This window comes from Carcharhinus amblyrhynchos, chromosome 7 (assembly GCF_965287045.1).
Source record: "Carcharhinus amblyrhynchos chromosome 7, sCarAmb.v2.hapA, whole genome shotgun sequence".
Classification (NCBI taxonomy): Eukaryota; Metazoa; Chordata; class Chondrichthyes; order Carcharhiniformes; family Carcharhinidae; genus Carcharhinus; species Carcharhinus amblyrhynchos.
In genome coordinates, this window is record NC_137330.1 from 43,532,284 (window position 1) to 43,555,029 (window position 22,746).

The window sequence follows — 22,746 nt, forward strand, 5'->3', positions numbered from 1 at the left end:
TTTGGCTAGTACTGCATAATTTGTGTCATCTCACACCTTAATTCAACTCTCCAAATGCAGATCAATCACCATTTATTTTCTGCATTCAAGGCATGTGGGCAACGCTGGCTAGGTCAGCATTTATTGCCTATCACAAGTTGCCCTCTGGAAGGTATAGGTATACCCATAGTGTTGTTATGGAAGGAGTTCCAGGATTTTTAATCATAGAATCCCTACAGTGCAGGAGGCCATTCAGCCCATTGAACTTACACCAATCACACCCAGACCCTTTCCCTGTAACTCCACGTTATGTTGTGGGTATGCCGGCGTTGGACTGGTGTAAACACAGTAAAAAGTCTGACAACACCAGGTTTTAGTCCAACCTATTTATTTCATAATATACTCACAAGCTTTCAGGGTTAGCCCCTTCGTCAGGTGAATGGAGAGTTCTGGCCTCAGACAGAGCATATAAAGCACAGACAGTTTAGAGATTACTGATTAGAATGCAAATCCTTACACCTAACCTGCTGTTCAAGACCTGAAGTGGCTGATAATGTGAGTGGAAGGAGCACTGATCACAGTTTAAAGAGATGTGTATTGTCTCCAGACAGTACAGTAAATGAAGTTTTGCAAACCCAGGCAAGTCACGGGGGTTACAGATAGTGCGACATGAACCCAAGATCCCTGTTGAGACCGTCCTCATGTGTGCAGAACTTGGCTATCAGTCTCTGCACTGTCGTGTGTCGTGAAGGCCGCTTTGGAGAATGCTTACCCGAAGGTCAGAGGCTGAATGCCCGTGACCACTGAAGTGTTTGCCAACAGGAAGGGAACAGTCTTGCCTGGTGACTGTCGAGCGATGTTCATTCATCCGTTGTCGTAGCGTCTGCATGGTCTCCCCAATGTACCATGCTTCAGGACATCCTTTCTTGCAACGTATCAGGTAGACAATGTTGGCCGAGTTGCAAGAGTATTTACCATGTACCTGGGGGATGGTATTCTCACGTGTGATGATGGTATCCATGTCGATGATCCGGCATGTCTTGCAGAGGTTGCTGTGGCAGGGTTGTGTGGTATTGTGGTCACTGTTCTCCTGAAGGCTGGGTAGTTTGCTGCGAACAATGGTCTGTTTGAGGTTGTGTGGTTGTCTGAAAGCAAGAAGTGGGGGTGTGGGGATAGCCCTGGCGAGATGTTCGTCTTCATCAATGATATCAAGACACACGACAGCGCAGAGTCGCTGAACAGAGACTGATAGCCAAATTCCGCACACATGAGGACAGTCTCAACAGGGATCTTGGGTTCATGTCGCACTATCTGTAACCCCCGTGACTTGCCTGGGTTTGCAAAACCTCACTTACTGTACTGTCTGGAGACAATACACATCTCTTTAAACTGTGATCAGTGCTCCTTCCACTCACATTATCAGCCACTTCAGGTCTTGAACAGCAGGTTAGGTGTAAGGATTTGCATTCTAATCAGTAATCTCTAAACTGTCTGTGCTTTATATGCTATGTCTGAGGCCAGAACTCTCCATTCACCTGACGAAGGGGCTAACCCCGAAAGCTTGTGAGTATATTATCAAATAAATAGGTTGGACTAAAACCTGGTGTTGTCAGACTTTTTACTGTGTTTACTCCACATGTTATCCAGTGACAGTGAAGGAGTGGCAATATAGTTCCAAACCAGGATGGTGGGTGGCTTGGAGGAAACGGCATGAGATTGCTTTCCATGCATCTGCTGCCTTTATCCCTCTAGGTCGCAGATTTGGAAGGTGCTGTCAAAGGAATCTGGTGAGTTTCTGCAATGCACCTTGTAAATTTAAGTTTTAAAGTTTGAAGTTTATTAGTGCCACAAATAGGCATACATCAATACTGCAATGAAGTTACTATGAAAATCCCCTAATCGCTACACTCCGTTGCCTGGTTCATGGAAGGAGAATTTAGCATGGCCAATCAACCCAACCAGCACATCTTTGGACCGTGGGAGGAAACCCACACAGACATGGGGAAAATGTGCAGACTCCACACAGGCAGCGACTCAAGTTGGGAATTGAATCTGAGTCACTGGCGCTGTGAGGCAGCGCTAACCACTGTGCCACCATGTCATCCATTATAACAAATGCCCAATGTGGGGCTCAAACACATTGATAAAGGCTGGAATTCTCTACTGGCCTCAGGTGGGATTTATGAGCCTTGCCCGAGCAAGGTCGTAAAATCCCAACTACAGAGTCTCATGCTCTTCCAACTGAGCTAGCCAGTGTAGGTAGAACACACTGCTGCAACTGTGTGTTGGTGGAAGAGGGCGTTAATGACTTAAGGTTGTGGAATGTGATGTAACTCAAGTAGGTGCTTTGTCCTGCATGGTGTCAAGCTTCTTCAGTGTTGTTGGAGCTGCATTCGTCCAAGTGAATGGAGAGAATGCCACCACACTTCTAACTTATGCATTGTAGATGGTGGATAAGCTGGACCAGCTATTGTTGCCACAGTATTTATATGACTGCTCCAGTTCAGTTTCTGGTCAATGGTACCCTTAGGATGTTGATAGTAGGGGTTCAGTGACAGTAATGCCATTGAACTTCAAGGGGGCAACAGTTACAATTTTCCTTGGAGATTTTCACTGCCAGGTTGGGTATCAACCTTCCAACATTGCAAAGGCTGGTGGTAGGAGTGGAGGAGACAGAGGTCAGCCACATTTAATGTGGAATGTTGCCCCTCAAGCTACAAGTCTTGGGAACAGATCAGTGACCTGTTTCAGGAATAACTAGCAATGGAAACAGATAAAAGTCTACCTTAGTGCATCACTAGTGTGGGAAGAGATTTGGAATGAATGCAAACCTGAATGTTGTCTGCAGCAAACAGTTTTGGCCATTCACTGTTATATTTGTACAACAGTTACTAAATGTATAGACAAGTCAAATTGTATTTAGGAGAGATAAGTTATCTGGAAAATCTTGGCAATTAAAAATAATTGGAAACAGAGAACTGGTCAACGATGTGACAGAAGCTTTTGCTGATGGAAAACCCAATGCATTTCCTACTGTTTGCCATGGGTCAAGCAGTTCATTTTTGGCCTGCAGGTAATCCATAGGATTTTCTTCTCCCACCACCCTCCATGTTTGTGATGCAATGTGAACATGTTACTCATACGATGCAGCTCAATGCACAAAACATGAGCAAGGAGCAGAGGATTAAGCATCAGACGATAATATTAAAATCCCATATAAAAAATAATTAAATATTACAAATGGATTCAGGGAGAATTCTAATGGGTGATTTTAATTATATTCACTTCTGTAAAATTGCCTTAATTGATGTCTTCATCATATGCAGCATTCCTAAAACAGAGCAATCCAAGCAGTGGTGTTTGATTAGATCCAGGCTTTCAGGGCTCTTGTAAATGGTACTGAACATTTGCATGCTAAAATCTTCAACCTCATTTACTGAGGCCAATTCTGCTCAGTTCCTGATCTAAGCTGCGCCAAATTATTTGCCAAATGAAAGTTGCAGCTTTTTCCTTCCATGGGCAGAATCACATTTACACTGTCCAAGTCACCTGCAAGCATTGCAGCAAAATACAGCACTGGCAGTGCCCTGCAAACACCTTCTCGGCAGAGGACCAGGTACAAAAGGAAGAAAGTGAAACTTAGAAAAAGAACTTTAAATAAATGTTCTGAGCACAAACAATATTTTGCATTTGGAATTATCAAGCAAAGATGATTTGTTGTTGTGCCCCCCCTCCCCCCACCCTCAAACTAGAAGTTATGAGAAGGAATGTCAGATGAAGAATGGAAAGTTTTTCCTCTTTGGCCTCAGTGTCAGCATCCAAAACTCTGGTCAGCTAATGTACACTTCAGTTAACAGGGTCCACCTCCATCTATCTGACAAATGTTTCTCAAACTAAAGAGTATCTCTTTCTGCATCAGTATAAATCATTCATGTTTATACAAGACATCATAGTCAGAGAATCAGTAAGGTCAATTTGGCACCAAAATGGAGAGCTACTAGTGGAGGCAGAAGGCATGACTGGGGTAATGAATTAGTATTTTGCATTAATGTTTACAAAAGGACAACTTGCCAAAGCGATTGTAAATGAGAAAGCTGCCAGGATACTGAATGAGACAAAAATAGTTAAAGCAGGTAATAGACAGATTGTCTATATTTAAAGCGGATAAGTCTTCCAGTCCAGATTGGATGCATTCTAGAATACTAAAGAACAGGTAGAAATTGTGGAGGCACTGACCACAATCTTCCAGATCTCCTTAGGTACAGGGTGGCAAAGGACTGGAGGATTCCTAATTTTACACTTTCACAAAAGGAGTAGGATAAACCTGGCATTTACAGGCCACTTTAATTTTAGTGGAATGGAGGTCTTAGAAACTAAAGCATGGACTTAAAAGGATAGCCAGCTGAAATTTGCTAAAGACAAAGCTTGATTTTTGATGAAGTAACAGAGTAGGAAAGGGCAGTGCAGTAGATGTGTGCATGGGCTTCCAAAAAGGATTTTGAGAAATTAACATTTAATAGGCTTGTTTGGTAAGTTGAAGGTGATGGGATGAAAAAGTATGGTGACAGGGTGGATACAAAATTGACAAAGGGAGAGAAAACAGAATGCTGTGATAAATAGCTGATTTAGACTAGACTAATGCAGTTCCCCAAATAGGGGAACACTTTGTAGGTATGTAGGGAAAAAAGTGATGGAGTGGGACCAACTGAATTGCAGCTTGAAGGGACTAGTGCAAACTTGATGAGCCAAAAGGTCTTCCTCTGCGTTATATTATTCTATGATCCATTCAATCTTAAGTGAAATTTTAACTTAGCCTCAATTCATTCCAATTATGTGCCATTGTGCACAGTGGATCTACACTTAGAATCTTGGCGGAGAGCACATTTACTCCTAAGTTCCTAGTAGAGCCAGCAACAATCTAGTTTTATAGTTTGAGTGACCCAAGGACAGCTGGATGGTTGAAGAAAGGAAACAAGTCAAGAAGTAATGATTAGCTGGCACTAAACTTGAGTTTGAGGTCTTAGGATTGTAGTTGGAAGGAAAGGCTGAGGGAGGCAAGGAGTTCAGTAGCTGAGAAGAATGAACTAGACTAAGAGGTTTAAAAAGTAGATTTTAACTATTGGTCAATTTAAATCTGAACCTTATTGATTAGTATGCAGTGAGCTGCATGCCATGCACAAGCATTGAGACAGCTCATTGACATGAATCTTGTCCAATAGCAGACACTCTGCCAATGGGTAGTCAAAATTATGTTAGGCCCTTTATGTATTGTTTACGTAAATTCATGAGCTTTCCAACTGATTCAGGAAGGCACCTAAACTGACAGAATAAGACCCCATAGAAATTGCAGTGGATTGGGATGAAATGACAAGTTCATTACCACCCAACATCTGCCAGATGGAAGGATTTCAGCAGAGTCAGAATCCATAAAATGAAGAAAAACATGTAGAATATCATATGGATAGCAACAGACCCAGCAAATCTCAGCACTGACCATGGTATTACTAAACTATGAAAATGGTCAGAGAGAGAGAGAGAGAGAGAGAGAAGTGTGGAGGGAGGGGGAGCATGAGGAGGAAGAAAATTGAAGGCAGACATCATTTATCATGCATTAGGTTTTCATGTTGAGAGAATAACGATCATTTGTCAAGCAAGAGGAAACAAAGTTTCCTTGCTGTAGAAGAGATGCAAGGGTTTTAAATGAGGATCGAGGGAGACAAGAATGTTAATGGATAAAAATCTATTGAGCTAAAGTAGTGTTAGCTGATGACTAAAATTGGAATAAAAACAAAACACCATCTAAAGGATTGAAAGAAATAATTTGTTCACTGTCTTAAAGGGCACAAGGAGGTCAAATATAATGATTCAACCACTGCACTCAAAGAAATGCATAATGGGAGCACAGAGGGCACATGATTTAAAATTGATAGATATGGAATGGAACCAACAACTAAACACTGCCAATGACTAGCTATAAATAGATGTGATAATTGTTATGAAGAATTAAAACTGGAGAAATTATTCAGCTAGGAAGAATCCTAATATAACAGAATTGCTTGTTGACTGCTACTTACAAAATGAACTTACAGGGAACCACAATGGTAACAAGTTGAAGTTAATTTATTAGTCACAAGTAAGGCTTACATTAACGCTGCAATGAAGTGTGTGAAAATCCAGTAGTCGCCACAGTCCGGCACCTGTTCAGGTCAATGCACCTAACCAGTATGTCTTTCAGAATGTGGGAGGAAACCCACACATGGGGAGAGTGTACAAACTCCACAGACAGTGGCTCAATCAGGCAACTGAACCCAAGGCCCTAGCGTGGAGCAGCAGTGCTAACCACGTGCTATGCACGTGGCACAGTGGTTAACACTGCTGCCTCAATGCCAGGGCCCCAGGTTTAATTCTGGTGTTAGGTGACAGCGTGCAAAGTTTGCACGTTCTCCCTATCCCTGGGTGATCAGTTTCCTCCCATTGTCTAAATATGTGCAGGTTAGGTGAATTTCCTACGATAAATTGCCCCTTAGTGTACAAAGATGTATAGGTTAAGGGAATTAGCCATGGTAAATGCACAGAGTTACAGGGATAGTGAGGAGAGGGATGTGTGAATGGGATGCTCTTTGAGAGTTGCAGACTTGACGAACCAAGTGGTATCTTTCTACACTTTAGGGATTCTATGGTTCAATTGCAACATGTTTCAAAATTCACAGCATCAGGCACACTTTAGCCAATTGAGCTTTGTAGCATACAAACATATTTCACCAGTGAATTAATAGTAACGAGATTTTGGAAAAGATATTCAGGTTGCAGGTTTGGAAGGTGCTGCCAATCGGGAGTTGTAGCATTGCAGTCTGTAGATGGTACACACTGCTGCCACTGTTCATGGATTTGTGGAGGGAGTGCCAATTAAGCAGAATGCTTTGTTCTGGTTATTGGAGATGCACATATCCAGGTAAGTGGAAGAGTCTCCATCACTATTCCAATAATATTTTATATAGCACCATAGTGCATTCAATAATTTGTTTAAATTTATGGAAACAATAATCCAGACATGTTGCCAATTTTTCAGCAAAAGGGCAGGGAGTGATTCCCCAACATTCTTGGACTACACAATTGAAGCCCACACAACCACATACCAGCACAAGTAAATATCTGTGACTGTGGAGACTGGGGGAGACTGTATGCTGGAAATGAGGAATTAGGGAGAAAAATGTATACACAGTTATTTCAATTTGATATAAAGAGTTGCATTTATTGTAGAATTTAACAGGATTCAATATTTAACAATACACAGAAAGGGACGTATCAATAAAATGTGACTGCTGTAAACATGTTTAACATTGACCACTAGAAGTCAGTATTGGAACTATGAACAATGAGACCTTTCCAAAAAGAATGCTCGTTTTTTTTTTACAGGGATGTACTTACACATTCCTATGTTTTTCAGAATCACTTTTCTACATAATTGAAAACATAAGCTTACTTTCATTCATACTGGATAAACTATACATTCTGTTGCTGTAATGAATAAATAATACAAACAGACATCCACACACAGTTCTAGAACTTGGTCTCATTGCAAACTATTTTATCATCTAGCTGCCAGAGAATAGTTTATACATAGATTAAAAAATTTTAAAAAAAGCAACACTGTCATCTATCATAACAATGTCACTATTCAATTTGGGCAATGTAAAGATACTTCTACAATTTTTAATATTAAATTTATGTAATCAGTCAGAAAAACCCAAGTTATTTCAATAAATTTACTTCAAATATTAAAACTTCCTATAGATAAAGAAGTCCACTGAATCTGTAAGGAACAGAATGCTGTAATATTTGTTACTCTAATCTATCACTGTTATATTCATGTTAAGATTATAAATATAAACAAAGAACTTCAGAAACAAGTTATTGATTATCTGTATAAATTCTCAGCTATTGCAGTCACCAATATAATTTGTTAAATTTATTATATTTTGTTTCATTGAAACATCAAATTACAAGAGTCACAAGCTCCCTGGAGGATTCATTTACATTGTTGTTTTAAAAGGATAAATTGCAAACATAAATGGACTATTTCATTAGTTTTGGATGCATTTGACTTATTACTGAAGATCATATGCTTACAGATCTTACATTTTAAAAATCACAAATGAATATATTAATATTATTTACATTGTGCATATCAACATCCATTACAAGGGACATGATTTAACCATGTTGCTTTTCAATAATCGCTAAATCCCCATGCTGCCAATTCTCCTACATTTAAACAGGAATCATTTTACACAAAATGATAACCCCAAAGGAATGAAGTGAAGAATGGAGTGAAAATGTTCTGTCTGTAACTATGCATATTAAATGGATGATATTTTTAGGTAGCTGGTTTGTTTGGGATTATCACCTGCACAAATGGAAAAGTTACCCAACTACTAGTCTTAAACCTGCTCTAGGGTACAAGAAAATCAACACACTTGTAGCACGCGTTTTCCATAACTTCTACCAGCTGAAACAAGTATCTTAGGCTGGGGAGAAAAGAAAGTGTTCCAGATATGTTGCTTAAGTTGCCAAGCAAACAACTAGAATTAGGAAGCATGGAGGAAATAAAACTAAACAAAATCATGTTTGTCTTTTCAGATCTGATGATCTTCTTCCAGGAATAAAAGACTCATGTCCCATAGTCAAATGCACAAAGGAGTACAGTGACTCAAAGAGCTGTCCCAATCTACAAAAGAAGGTCACCAGAACAAACTTTACCAGCAGCAACTCTTCAGCACAGCAGATGGGTAAAACAGAAGTGGTACTGACTTTTTCCTTACTGTCAGTATAACACCCTGCAAGGTAAAATGGATTGGCAAGAGTTTACATAAGAACACTGGGGAAGTGAACATAGATAAGATTGATGAGGTTGTTCAGACATGCATTAGGTTGAAGAACGTCTGATTAAAGGTTAACTACTTACTGAACACTACTTTTTCCTGAGAAAGCCTGAAGATTTGTTTGTTTTATATTGTAAGTACAGTAAATCATTCAAAATTAGGGTAACCATTGCATGACTTGTGCACTGTGGCGCAATACTTGGTGCCCCGAGTATAAAGCTATTCCCTGAAGGAATCATGAACTATTTTAAATAAACCAGTCATGTTTATGCATACAGTGCCACTACAATAAATCCTATAATTCATCTCTCCATCTAACTTGGCCCAGTTTTGTAAACTACAATATTTTAAAGAAAATTGCACAATTAATTTACATGAAATATACGTGATCCTGTTTATCTTACTGGTATATTTTTAAAGACATCAAAATTCAGATTTATAATTGCAGTTATAAAGTAATTGTTAATCAGATAATCATACATACGAAACAGGATTGCACAATGAACTAACTAACTTGTGTGTTAAGGACAAACTGTACTAGCGCAAAAAAGGTATTCCCAAAGCTTTTTAACACATTGCATAAATTAAAAATAAAATCAGTTAACTTCTCCTCAAGTGTATATCATTGTGCAAAGATACAATAGGGAATTAGAGAGCCTGTTGATTTCATCACCTTCTTTATTAGATATCCGAAAGATATAAAATATCTGCCACAGATTTTAAAGAGAAATTAAGGAGGAACAAAAAATTAATTACTATTTCCTGTTACCATCAATTCTTTGAAGACACTTGGTCAAACTACTGAAACCTTCTAGACTGTATGATGGTGTGTAACAGTTTACTAAGACTACTGTGGCTGGCACGCATGTTTAGTCTTTCTTAAATTTACTCTTTCATGTGATGTGTGCATTAGTTTGGCCAGTATTTATTACTCATCCTGATTTTCCCTGGACAATGTGGAAATTAGCCTCCTTCGAGCCACTGCAGTCCATGTGGAGTAGGTATATCTATAATGCTGTTAGGGAGTTCCAAGGTTCTAACTCAGTGACATTGAAGGAAGAGCAATACAGCTCTAAGTCAGAATGGTATATAGCTTGGAAGGGAACTTGTAGATGTTTCCACTCATCTGCTGAACTTGTCCTTCTAGGTGTTAGAGGTCTCAGGTTTACAAAGAGTTGTCTAAGGAGCCATTGAGAGTTGCAGCAGTGTATCTCAGAAATTGTACCATGGTGGAGACACTGAATGTTTAAGATGAATGGGGTGTCAATCAAGCAAGCTGCTTTGTGCTGGATCATGTCAAGCATCCTGAGTACTGATGGAGCTGCATTCATTCAGGCAAATGGAGATTACATCACTCCTGGCATGTGCCTTGTAGATGGCAGTCAGATCTTGGGAAATCAGGGGGTAAGTTACTCACTGTAGAATATCCAGCCTCTGACCTACACTTATAACTGGAGGACTTGTATGGTTGGTCTAGTTAAATTTTTGGTCAATGGCATCCTCCAGAATGTTGACTATAAAGGGATTCAGCAATGGTAATATCATTGAATGTCATGGGGAAATGCTCAGATTCTCTATTGTTGGTATTAGTGTCTGCCTGATACAAATACTACTTGTTATTTATCAGTCCAAGCCAAAAATATTGTCCAAGCCTTGCTTCTTATGAATAGGTAATGCTTCAGGATCTGTTGAACAATCAGTTAGCATCCCCTCTTGACTTTAAAACAGAGGGATAATCATCGATTAAGCAGCTGATGATAGTTGGGCCGAGGACTCGACCCTAAGGAACTCCTGCAGTGATGACCTGAAATTGAGATGATTGATCCCCAAAAACCAGTCATCTTCCTTTGGTTAGGTGTGATTAACTAGTGGAGAGTTTTTTCTTCAGTGAAATCAATTTTGCTAGGGCTTGCCATGTTCAGTCAAAGGCAGTCATTTTCACTTCACCCAGAGTTTAATTGTTATGTTTGAATCCTGGCTGTAGTGAGATCAGGAGCTGGATTAGCTATGGCAGAACTGAAACTGAGCATCAGTGAGTAGGTTATTGCTGAATAAGGGCTCTTTAATAGCATTGTTCACCAGCCCTCCCATCATTTTGCTGATTATCATCATGAGTAAACTGATGCGGCTGTAATGTTGGTAATTGGCTGGTTTGGATTTGTCCTGCCTTTTGTGGCCAGGATGCATGTGGGCAATTTTCCACATTGCTAGTTAAATAGATACCAGTGTTGTAGCAGTACAGGAGCAGCTTGACTAAGGGCACTGTTAGTTCTGAAACCCAAATCTTCAGTATTATTGCCAGAATGCTGTCAGGACCCATTGCCTTTGCATTATCCAATGATTTCAGCCATTTCTTGATATTACATGGAGTGAATGGAATTGGCTGATGGCTTACTTCTGTATTGTTGGGGATGTTGGGGAGGCTAAGATAAATCATCCACTCAGCACTTCTGGCTGATGAGGATTACAAATGCTTTGCCTTGTTTGCACTGATGTGTTGGGCTCCCCATCATTGGGAGTGTGGATATTTGTGGAGTCTTTTCTTCAACAAGCAAGTCGCTTACTTGTCTATAACTATTCACAATTGCATGCACAGCTTACATCTGATCCACTGGTTTTAGTATTGCTCAATTCTGTTTCCTGCATGGTGCTGTTTAGCATGCAAGTAGTTGTGTGTTGCAGCTTCACTTGGTCAACACCTCTTTTAGATATGCCTCGTGCTGTTCCTGACATATCTCCAGGTTCAGGTATGAATGGTGATGGTGGAGAATCTGACTTTCTTTTGAACACATGGCTGACTAAGAAGGTCTCCCATTCTTATGGTCTGTCACTGTCATGTGTTTAAAGTATTTTCAGGTTGATGTTTAACTTTTTTGGCTATGTTATGAGCACATCTTCCTTGGCCACCATGTCCTGGGGTGGGACTCAAAACTGGAGCATCTGGTTCAGAGACAGGATGCAAACCACTGTGCCACAAAACTGAACACCAATGTATATATAGCATTTTTACAAATATCACATTACATTTCACACTACATTCATTTTTTGCATTAAAAATATTTGACATTTGAATTAACATGCCCTCACCCAATGTGCAAAAAAAAATGAATATTTTGCATCAAGACTTGACTAACATGATAGTCTTCAGCCTCATAGTATGTCAATATATCACTGTTTAATCAATTTACATTTTATAGTAGCTCTTCTCACCTAATAAAATGTAACCTGTACAAATCTGCTGCTTAGAGATTTTTTTAAACACATCAGCACAGGGTCATTATTCTTGCTACATCAACATTAAAAGAGCAATGTAAGATTCTTATGGGCCTGGATCAGCATAAAGAACACCACATCAGGCAAGATATCCACATTTTACATTCACTGTTCTAATGATCTTTCTCCTGTGTGAAATTTGCTAACTGACTGTGCAATTTGCAACTCTAATTTATTATTGTCACATCTATTAGTATAGAGTGAAAAGTATTTTTTCCTTGTACGCTATACAGAAAGCACACCATATAAACAGAAAGAAAGGAGGGGCTGCAGAATGTAATGTTACTGCTACTAGTAAAACCCATTTGAATGGTGCTAGTCAAAAACAAAATACTGCAGATGGTGGAAATCTGAAATAAAAGCAGAAAATGCTGGAAAAACTCAGCTTGTTTAACAGCATCTGTGGAAAGAAAAACAGATTTCATCATTGACATATATGGCTTCTTCAGAACTGAACGAGGTAGGAACAGGATGAGTTTGTCATTGAAGAGTGGGGAGAGGAAGAGTAAGAGGGAAGGTTGGGACATGTAGAGAGTGGGAGAGATTATATGATAAAAATGTCATGAAACAAAAGCAAGTGGTGATTGTTATGTAAAGGAACAAAGTATTTCTCCAGAGTGTTAATGGTAGAATAATGAACACGAGTTGGATTCACCAATCTTCTAGCTGCATGTTTCTTGGTGGCAGGAGGAAATGTGCCATTCACAGCTAACAGGATTTTCTGGTCCCCCCACTATCAAAAGGATTTCCCATTGATTCCACATCATGCCACTGGCAAACTCAGTGGGATGCACTGTTGGCAGGCCCAGTGAATCCTGCTGATGTGAACAGCCAGAGAATTCAGGCCCCTGTCTCCTCTAAGAACTCCATTCCAACCTTCCCATTTCTCCATCTCATCTGTTCTGATGAGCAACATTCTACACCAGAGCTTCAAATACGTCTTCTTTTCCTTAGCTGAGGATTTCCACACACCACTACCACAACCATGCCTGCCCTATTTCTTCTCAATGCTTCCCATCCCTCCTTGAGTCATGATTGAGTTCCTCTTGTCCCTGCTTTCCATCCCACCAGTCTTCATATTCAAAGAATCATTCATCATTTCAGCATGACAACTACCAAAAGCATTTTCCCCTTTCAGTATTCCAAAGAGACTGTTCTTAATCACCCAATACTGCGTCCTCTTTCCATGGTAATTTCTCATGCAACCACAGGAGATGCATCACAGGATACATACGAGGTCTTTTACCTCCTCTTCAAAAGAAATCCTTCCAGATAAAGCAGTACTTTAGTTGCACTTCTTTCAATCTGCTGCTCACAATGTGATCTACATAGAACAGCGCAGTACAGGCCCTTCAGCCCTCGATGTTGCGCCGACCAGTGGAACCAATCTAATGACCCTCTAACCTAAACTATTCCAATGTTATCCATATGCCTATCCACTGACCATTTGAACGCCCTTAAAGTTGGTGAGTCCACAACTGCTGCAGGCAGGGCATTCCACAACTTTACTACCCTCTGAGTAAAGAACGTACCTCTGACATCTGTCCTATAATTACCACCCCTTAATTTAAAGCTATGTCCCCTTGTGTTAGCCATCACCACCTGAGATAAAAGGCTCTCACTGTCCACCCTATCCAATCCTTTGATCATCTTGTATGTCTCAAACTTGTATGGTCTCCTCTACACTGAGGAGCGCAAGTGCAGATTGGGTGACTGCCTTGTGGAGAACCCCGTCAATCCGCAAGCACGAACCTGAGGTCCTATTTGCTTGCTATTATAATTCATCACCTTGTTCTCACACACATTAGTCCTCAGGCTGCTTTAGTGTTCCAGTGAAGCTCAACACAAGCTAGAGGAACAGCACCTCAACTCAGTTAGGCCTTGACAGTCTCTGGACTATTTCAGTTCAACAATCTTGAAGAAAAGAACTCTGTCCCCCCATTTTGATTCTTTTTTTGTCATGTGCCAATCTGAATCTTGTTTTTGCTTTCTGACAGAATTGTTCATTATTCTGCCATTCACTTTGGAAAAATGTTTTTTTTTTGAAACCACAACCATGACCACTCCCTTTGCCTTTTGTAACAGAATTACTTTGTTATTTAGTCTTTCCCACCTCTATACTATTCCAAACCTTTCCTTCTGCTCTTCCCCACCCCACAATGACATGTAACCCAACACATTTCTAACGCCCAATCAACTTGAAGGATTAACTCTCTCACTCTCAACAGATGCTGCAAGACATGAGTTTACAGTTCATTAACAGCTTTATTAACTATGTTTTTTTAAATTCATTCATGGGATATGGACGTCACTGACTGGCAAGCATTTATTGCCTGTCCCTAGTTGGACGATGACACTTAAGAGTCAACCACATTGCTACAGCTCTGGAGTCACGTGTAGGCCAGGCCAGTAAAGACAGCAGATTTCCTTCCCTAAAAAAGACATTAGTGAGCCAAATGGGTTATTGCAATAAAGAACAAAGAAAGTTACAATACAGGGACAGGCCCTTCGGCCCTCCAAGCCTGCACCAATCATGCTGTCTGGCTGAACTAAAACACCCTGCACTTCTGGGGACCATATCCCTCTATTTCCATTATTCATTTATTTATCCAGACGCTCCTTAAAAAAAAAAATCACTATTGCATCCGCTTCCACTACCTCTCAGCAAGTTCAAGGCACCGACCACCTTCTGTGTAAAAGAAACTTGCCTCGTACATCTCCTTTAAACCTTGCCCCTCGCATTTTAAACCTATGCACACCCTTGAAATTAACTCTTTCGTCCGAGGAAAAAGTTTTTGACTATCCACTTTGCCCATCCCAGTCAATCTTTAGGCTTCTATCCAGATGCCACTCAACCTCTGTCATTCCAGTAAAAAGAAACCAAGTTTCCCCAATTTTTCCTCATAGCTAATACCCCCCATACTAGGCAACTTCCTGGTAAATCTTTTCTCTATCTTCTCCAAAGCCTCCACATCCTTCTGTAGTGTGGCAACCAGAATTGGACACCTAAAATTCCAAATGTGGCCTAAGGTTCTATAAAGCTGCAACATGACTTGCCAATTTTTAAACTCAATGCCCTGGCCGAAGAAGGCAAGCATGCCATATGCCTTCTTGGCCATTTTCAATTGACAATAGTTTCATGGTTATCAGTAGATTCTTAATTCCAGATATATTTTATTGAATTCAAATTCCACCTAACTACTGTGGCAGGATTTGAACCCAGGTCTCCAGAACATGAGCTGAGTTTCTGGATTAATAATCTAGTGATGATACCACCAGGCCACTGCCTCCCCTGAAGTCACTCTCCCATTTATATTTTTCAGAATTTTATAAAATCATAGAATCCCTAGTGCATAAGAGGCCATTCAGCCCATTGAGTCTCACCAACTCTGACAGAGAAACTTACCAAGGCCTTCTCCTCATAACCCAACACATTTACCACAGCTACATGGTTCTAATCTACACATCTTGGGTCATTAAGTGGCAATTTAGCATGGGCAAGCCACCTAACCTTATGTCTTTGGAGTGTGGGAAGAAACTTACACAGACAAGGGGAGAATGTACAAACTACACAAACAGTTACCCAAGGCTGGAATTAAACCCAGGTCCCTGGAGCTGAGGCAACAGTGCTAACTTAAACAGGGGTACAGTAGTTAATTGTAATTGTATTTGTTTCCTCAGTCCCAAAAGGGACATTTATTTCCTCTATCCTCAAATATGCAAGCTTTCTAGTACTTTGGTTTCAAATATTTCACCATGGATGTCCAAAAAGCCTTTCCACCACACACTCATCTTTTCTAGGAAGGGGGTACAAGACAACAATCAGTAACAGAAGCCTAAGAGTGCAGAGGCCTACCACTGACCTGGTTAACATAAGCCAAATTAGCACAGCTCAAGTGATTAAGAACAATGTGCCTTTACTGACATCAGACAGGACCTTTTTTAACGTTCTCACTTTATTTTGCATTCTTTCGATGACTATGTGACTGGAAAGTGGTGTATACTAATACAATCTTCTCTATCAAAATATTTTGTTTGTTTAGAAAATGTTTTAGTACTTCATTTTATTGTGATAAAATTCAGAAAACTTGATGCTCAGCTCTATTCACTAATTAGGATCTAGATGCTGTTGCTTATGATAATCAGCACTCAAAAAAGTGCATTAATATTGATTTTGGTCTAATCATAATGCCTATTAAAGCAATCCAGTCATGTACTGATCCATTATTTCACATTAGCAGATTAAACAGTAATTAATGAGCAGATTGGCAGAGACAGTGGGTATTAGTATACAAGTACATATTCTTAAAGTGACATTTATTAATGGCAATCATATATGCTACAGTGCATTTTATGCTAGAACCATCCATATCCCACGCCAGCACAAAACATGTCAAACATCATTATGACTGGAGCAGTATTTACTGAAGGATTTGAGCCTTTCACAATATTTGTTCTCCTTTCCTCTGGTTCACCAGGCCACAGATTTTCACAGCTCACATGCTTTAGTAAAGTATTTGAAATCCAAGCTTCTAGACACAAGGAAGGATGTACAATGCATGTACATGCTTTGCTGTTTAATATGTTGTAGCAGTCAAGCAGTAGAAATTTACTTTCTAGTGAATATTTTGAGCAGCAAAATGGTGCAAATAGCTAAGAAATAAGGGTGAAAAGATCAGCATCTCAGGGACTGGGGGTTGTTTCACCATTATTCAGAAATGGAACTGAAACAACCATACTGCAGCTACAAGAGCAGATCAGAGACTGGGAATTCTGTGGCATGTAACTCAGCACCTGACTCTCCACTGCTATCTATGAAGCACAAATGAGGAGTGTGATGGCATACTCTCCACAAGGACGGCATGGTGATACAGTGGATAGCACTGCTGCCTCACAAAACCAGGGACCTGGGTTCCATTCTGGCTTGGATGACTGTGTGGAGTTTGCACATTCTCACTGTGTCTGTGTAAGTTTCCTCCAGGTGTTCAGTTCCATCCCATAGTACTACAACAACATTCAAGAAATTTGACATTACCCAGTTGGCTTGATTGGCACCACACACACACACACACACACACACACACACACACACACACACACACACACACACACACACAGTGTGTACCATCTACAACATTCACTACATCAATCACCAAGGTGCTTTGAAGCACCAAGCAAACTGGCAACCTCTACTATCCAAATGAACAAGGGCAGCACATTTTCTCTCTCTCTCTCTCTTCCCAGCACTGAGTGTACCTACACCACGTGGACTGCAGCGGTCAAGGTGGTGACTCACCACCACCACCTTTTCAAGGGCAATTAGATGGGCAATCAACACTGGCTTAGCCAGTGGCACTCATACCTAATGAAAAAAATGTTTAAGTGAATTGTTTCAAGTCCTTGGGTACTAGTTATACAAGTATAAGCTCTGTGAGCCCTGTGACCCCACATTGCTGTCCCTCTGACTCGCTGGTCTCCTGAGCCCATCCCAGCCAGCCCCAACATCTCTCCCCCAATATCACCCTGCCCAGTAGTCCCTCCTTCCCTCTCCCCCAGCAGTGTCTACCACCTCCCCTGCCGGATGATCAGCCCTAATTACCCCCTTCCCTCCCTCTGCCACCGATCCCGATGCGGAGTGGCAGTGGGCCTGGAGATTTCAGTCCCAGGTCTGCTAATGAAACTGAAATCCAAATTTAAATATTTAAGTCAACCCCATGCTGGAAATAGGTGTGAAGCTGAATACTTCTTTGCCTGGGAGGCACATGGAGGCCAGGGTGTCCAGCAGGAACTTGCTAAACAGCCTTCGCTGATGTCTAGCAGCCTGTTGCACTGCTAAAGCAGTGCAGCAGGCTGGAGAAGTGCGTCCCCCCTCCCCCCACCACCACCATCATGCTTTGAAAGATAATATGGCTGATTATTTAGCATGTTGACTCATTCCAGAAGTGTGGCAAACTGACAAGATAGAACACATAATTCCTACTGTATTCTTCTGATAAATCTTGATGATGAATATCTCTGGAAAGGATTATGGTGGAAGTGACTGGCTGTGGACCTTGCAAGGTGGTTTAATTATGGTTTCCAAACATAAGTAATTAAACAGCTAATATTCTTCAAGTACTGCTCCTTCAGCTTATTATTTACTGATTTATTTTTAGAAATAGGAGTTTAACTTAACAAATAGTAAACTTTGTCAACAAAGTGATAAATGGTTATAACAGTTGTACAATGAAGTACTTCTTGGAATAAAAAAGCCCATTTTCTCAAGAAATTTGCAGATCCAGTCATGTTTATATATTTCAAACTTCAAAGATTATGCAGTGTCAAGCTTCCCAGGAGACCCATTCAAAAGTTAATCTTTCCCAAATGTTTTCACTCCTGCTTTAAGTATTGACTGTACAAGTTACTTAAAGATTGATGCATTTGTTAAATTTTACAATTCCTTTAAAAATTAGAGAAATACTGCTTTGTTGATTATGAAAGAATATACAAATATCTCCAACATCTGGCAACATTTTAAAAAAATTGCAGACAAATCTGGTCATAAGATGGCGATATTACTGTAGATATGATGTAACATGTTTTGGTATAACTCCAGAAAATTGAAGGTATTGTAACAGTGTTTTTGGATGCTTGAAGTGAAGAACAGTAGATTAAAAAATTTAGAAGTTTGCCTTCGGAAACTACTTCCTTTTTCATGCATGCCATATGAAACAAAGACTAATTGAAATATTTTGGTGATGCAGACACCAGACTTAAGCAAATCTGCACATGCAAATTGCTGATCTCTTGTCCCTCTCAATCGCTGGGTCAAGAATTGAAAAGGGCAGCACGTTTACTGATGTTTGAATACTTGCAGCAGATCTTATGAATAATAAAACCCTTATAACACAGGAAGAGGCCCTTCAGCCCCTCCAAATGATCGAAATGCTTCCTAAATGTTGTGAGGAGAAAAATGAAAACTTTAATCAGTTGGTGCATGGCTTAAATATTTGTGATAATGACTTTCATGGTTCACCATTACCAGACTTTAGGACAGGCACAGCTAAGGGATACTCAAGAGGTTGAAGCTTCAAGCAGATCATGAGCTTGTTGCTATTTAATCTATGCTGCAGAAGTTGAAACATATTCAAAAATCCTTACTGCTTAGATAAACCTTTATCACCTGCAGATTGCCTTCATGTCGTCTACTTAATTAATTTGTTCATTAAAGATTTTAGTAAACTATTTGAATATTACAAAAAAAAAAGTGACAGTCTTTGGCTCAATGGTAGAATTTCCACCTCAAATTGTCAAGGGTCCAAGCCATACTCTAGACAGCCCCAGTGACTAGAACATGGCCTATAAACACTGGATTTAGATCCAGCAGAGTACTCTAGATATTGAGCTCAGTGGAAGAATTCCTATCTTTAAGCTGGAGCTTTGGATTTTGGATCAACTCCACACATCCAAGTGACTGGAAACTGGAGCTCCAAGCTCCAAATATTGATTCTGCAGGTGTATCTGCATCCATCTGGGAGAAGGCAGTCCAAGGACAAATAGTGCGAAAAGCACCTCAGTTTGCTCTTTCCCAGAGTAGCTCAGGAATCTCAATTTGGTCGGGGAGGTAAATATCTCAAGTGCAAAATCTGCTTTCTGGACTTAGCTTTGAGGAAACTGCACATTGTTTAATAAAGTGATTCTTTTGAAACATAGATGTTAAACTTGGGTAATAATTACTTAGTTTTATTACATTAAAACATCTCAATGTTTCAAAGAATGAATTGCTTTTTGAGGCGAAGGAACCATAGTCTCTACCTGCAAACAGCAATGGAAAGAGTGTTTTTGCAAGACGATCATGTTTGATGTGTTCATAATATCCATCTGTCGAGCTTTAACAAATCAATTGTATTGTCAACTTGATATTTAGCAAATGATAGGAAATCTATGATCAATTCAGTAAAACAAAGCACTGACTTCAGCAGATAGTTTACTAAAGGTTTTTGCATTGTTATTACATTGCAATTAATCTGACAACAATTGGAACTTTATTTCAGATAGAATATTATTCATGCTTTATAAAACTTGCAAACATGCATACAACTCTAGTTCATTTGGATCAGTGCTGATTCTGTACCACTCCAATCTGAATGCATCAGATCAAATACAAGTAAAATATTTCTTCAATCTTAAAAATGGTATTTGGGGCTTTTTCCAATCATTACCTAACAACTGAAGTGCATTGAAAGAAAACAAGTTATTTTATGGATCTGATATAATTTGGTGCTACACACTTTTTTCCTTCAATGACTCGCTGTAAAGTTCTTTGTGAACCTGTTAGCTCAATGTTGGAGGACCACTCAATTCAAACTTGAACAAAACGCTACTTGAATTGAAGTAGTATGCTGGAGGTCAGAACACTTAAGGCAGTCAAAGAATCTTTTCTGTGATAACTTTGACAATAAAGCTAACAAAGACACATGGTGTTCCCAAAGCATCATTCACAGCCCCAACCCACCCCTAGATCCTGCCCGAATGTAGAACACACAGCATCCCAATTTACACGCAGGAAGTTTCCATGGATATCAAGGTGATAATGGCCATCAATTAATCTGCTGTTTTTCGGTGTTCGGGGATAAGTGTTGGACAATGCACAAGGGAGAACTTTACTGCTCTTGCACCATTAGATCTTTTATCGGAAAGGGCAGCAATGGGCTTAGGTTACAATCTCCTCTGCAAGGTTGTGCAGCTCTCCTCAAATCATATACAAGTAATGAAAACTGCAGAAGTTTTGACGTTAAAAACTCCCAGACCAGGGTCTAAACATGTATAATAACAGACACTAGTGCATTTATACCTGAGTTCCGAAATGCTGTATTTCCCGTATTGAATTACATTCTACCAGAAGGTTTATCTTATTCCAATCAGAATGTTATTTGGTTAAAAAAAACTAAGTTGTAGATTTGCTTTTTGAAGAGTCTGGAGGTGCCATGCATGCTTTTGAAATCAATGAGTTTTTTTCCCCCTCATTCGATATAAACAGCTGGACTGAGGTTTCTCGCCGGCATTGCCAGTCCTTCACAGCGCCATTGCAGCGGAGCAAAAATGTGCTCATGATGTTATCACGGACTTAAAACAGAGGGGACTGTTCCAAACAAGAAATAAATATCGGCTCAAGTAGTCCTAAAACCCGTTAAGTCTGCGAGAGATGTATGGGGCGCCCGCCGCCGTTGCTGCTCGTTACAGTGGGTGAGCGCTCTTGTTCAGCTCCGACACACAATGAGAGCCTAATGCTTTTGTATTAACCAGAATGTAATCCCGGTGCCGGAGTATTAGACCTTAGCACGGGAATGGTAAAAAAAAAGCCCTGTCTGCGTCCAGCACGAACACAGAAGCTGCAGAGATCCACAGACCCCGGCGGGGGCAGCTGTCAACACATCCCTGACGCTACAGCGGCTACTGAGAAATTTCAAAGCTTTAAACTATCCCATCTGCACCAGACCAACCGCAGCATCCAAATCCGTTTCCAAATCTGCATTGTGGGAATTGTGCAAGGAAATATTCTATATAAAAATATAAACAACATTGTTTGGATAGCTGATAGGTGGTTAATAGCTGGGCAAAGCTACCTTAGACTACCCTGGCACCAGGAAAAGATGCTCATCATGTGAGTTAGAGCAAAACACAAGACTGCTCAATAGACCAGCATCACCAAAAAAAGGTTCAAACTCTTTCCTTGTTCCGCCGCCTCCTCCCACTATACAATAACATACACAATAATCCAATCCACTGAAAAGCTACACAAGTATAAATCAACTTTGGTAAAGTCTTGCAAAGTTATGAAAATAAAACGAAATTACTGATACACGGTCACCTCACATCAAAACTGGAATCGCAGTTTATCTTTAAAATCAGTAGACACAGGCATTTCAGCAGAAATAAACCTGACACTTGGTCCTTCAGCAGCGAGTTTCCTGACTCGCAGCAAATTGGGTGAAGGGAAACCAAAATAGGTCAGGGGCAAATCAAAATGCAGTGGAGTGAAAAAAAATATGTGGAGAGGGAGAGAGAGAGAGAAATGCAAGACGGTAAACTTACTCAGGATGTTTGGTGAGCCAGCTTTAAAGCGCGCTTCCGAGTAAGTTTGAAGTTGTATGCCGCTAGGTCGCCGCTATAAAATCCCCCAATGTTTCAGTGTGTGAGTGTGGCTGGATGGCTGGCGAGCAGCAACTTTTATAGAGAGGCGGGCGGGCGGGCGCGCAGGCGCGCGGAGCAGCTGGAGCCGGCTGCTGGCGGAGGGCTGCTGATCGCACGCGCTGAAAGAGCGCTGCTGCTGCAGCCGCTGCCACTCACTCAGCCCAGCTTGTCAGCCAGAGAAGCTGCTGCTGCAGCCGCTGCCACTCTCTCAGCCCAACCTGTCGGCCAGAGAGGCTGCTGCAGCCGCAACCACTCACAGCCCAGCTTGTCAGCCAGAGAAGCTGCTGCTGCAGCTGCTACCACTCACTCAGCCCAGCCTGTCGGCCAGAGAGGCTGCTGCAGCCGCTGCCACTCACTCAGCCCAGCCTGTCAACCAGAGAGACTGCTGCTGCATCCGCTGTCACTCACTCAGCTCAGCCTGTCAGCCAGAGAGACTGCT

At 40.6% G+C, this 22,746-nt stretch overlaps 1 protein-coding gene across 4 annotated transcripts in view; it reads right to left on the reverse strand.

The window, feature by feature from the left end:
* The window catches only part of klhl29 (kelch like family member 29), a 409,579-nt gene that overhangs the window by 385,112 nt on the left and 1,721 nt on the right, over positions 1-22,746 (reverse strand). For 3 of the 4 annotated variants that reach the window (XM_080192217.1, XM_080192213.1, XM_080192215.1), the window contains exon 1: positions 22,209-22,295. The exons of the other annotated variant lie outside the window; for it this stretch is intronic. The gene's annotated coding sequence lies outside the window, so the exon portion shown is untranslated. Of the gene's footprint in view, positions 1-22,208; positions 22,296-22,746 lie in introns of those variants that run through there. 4 annotated transcript variants of the gene reach the window in all.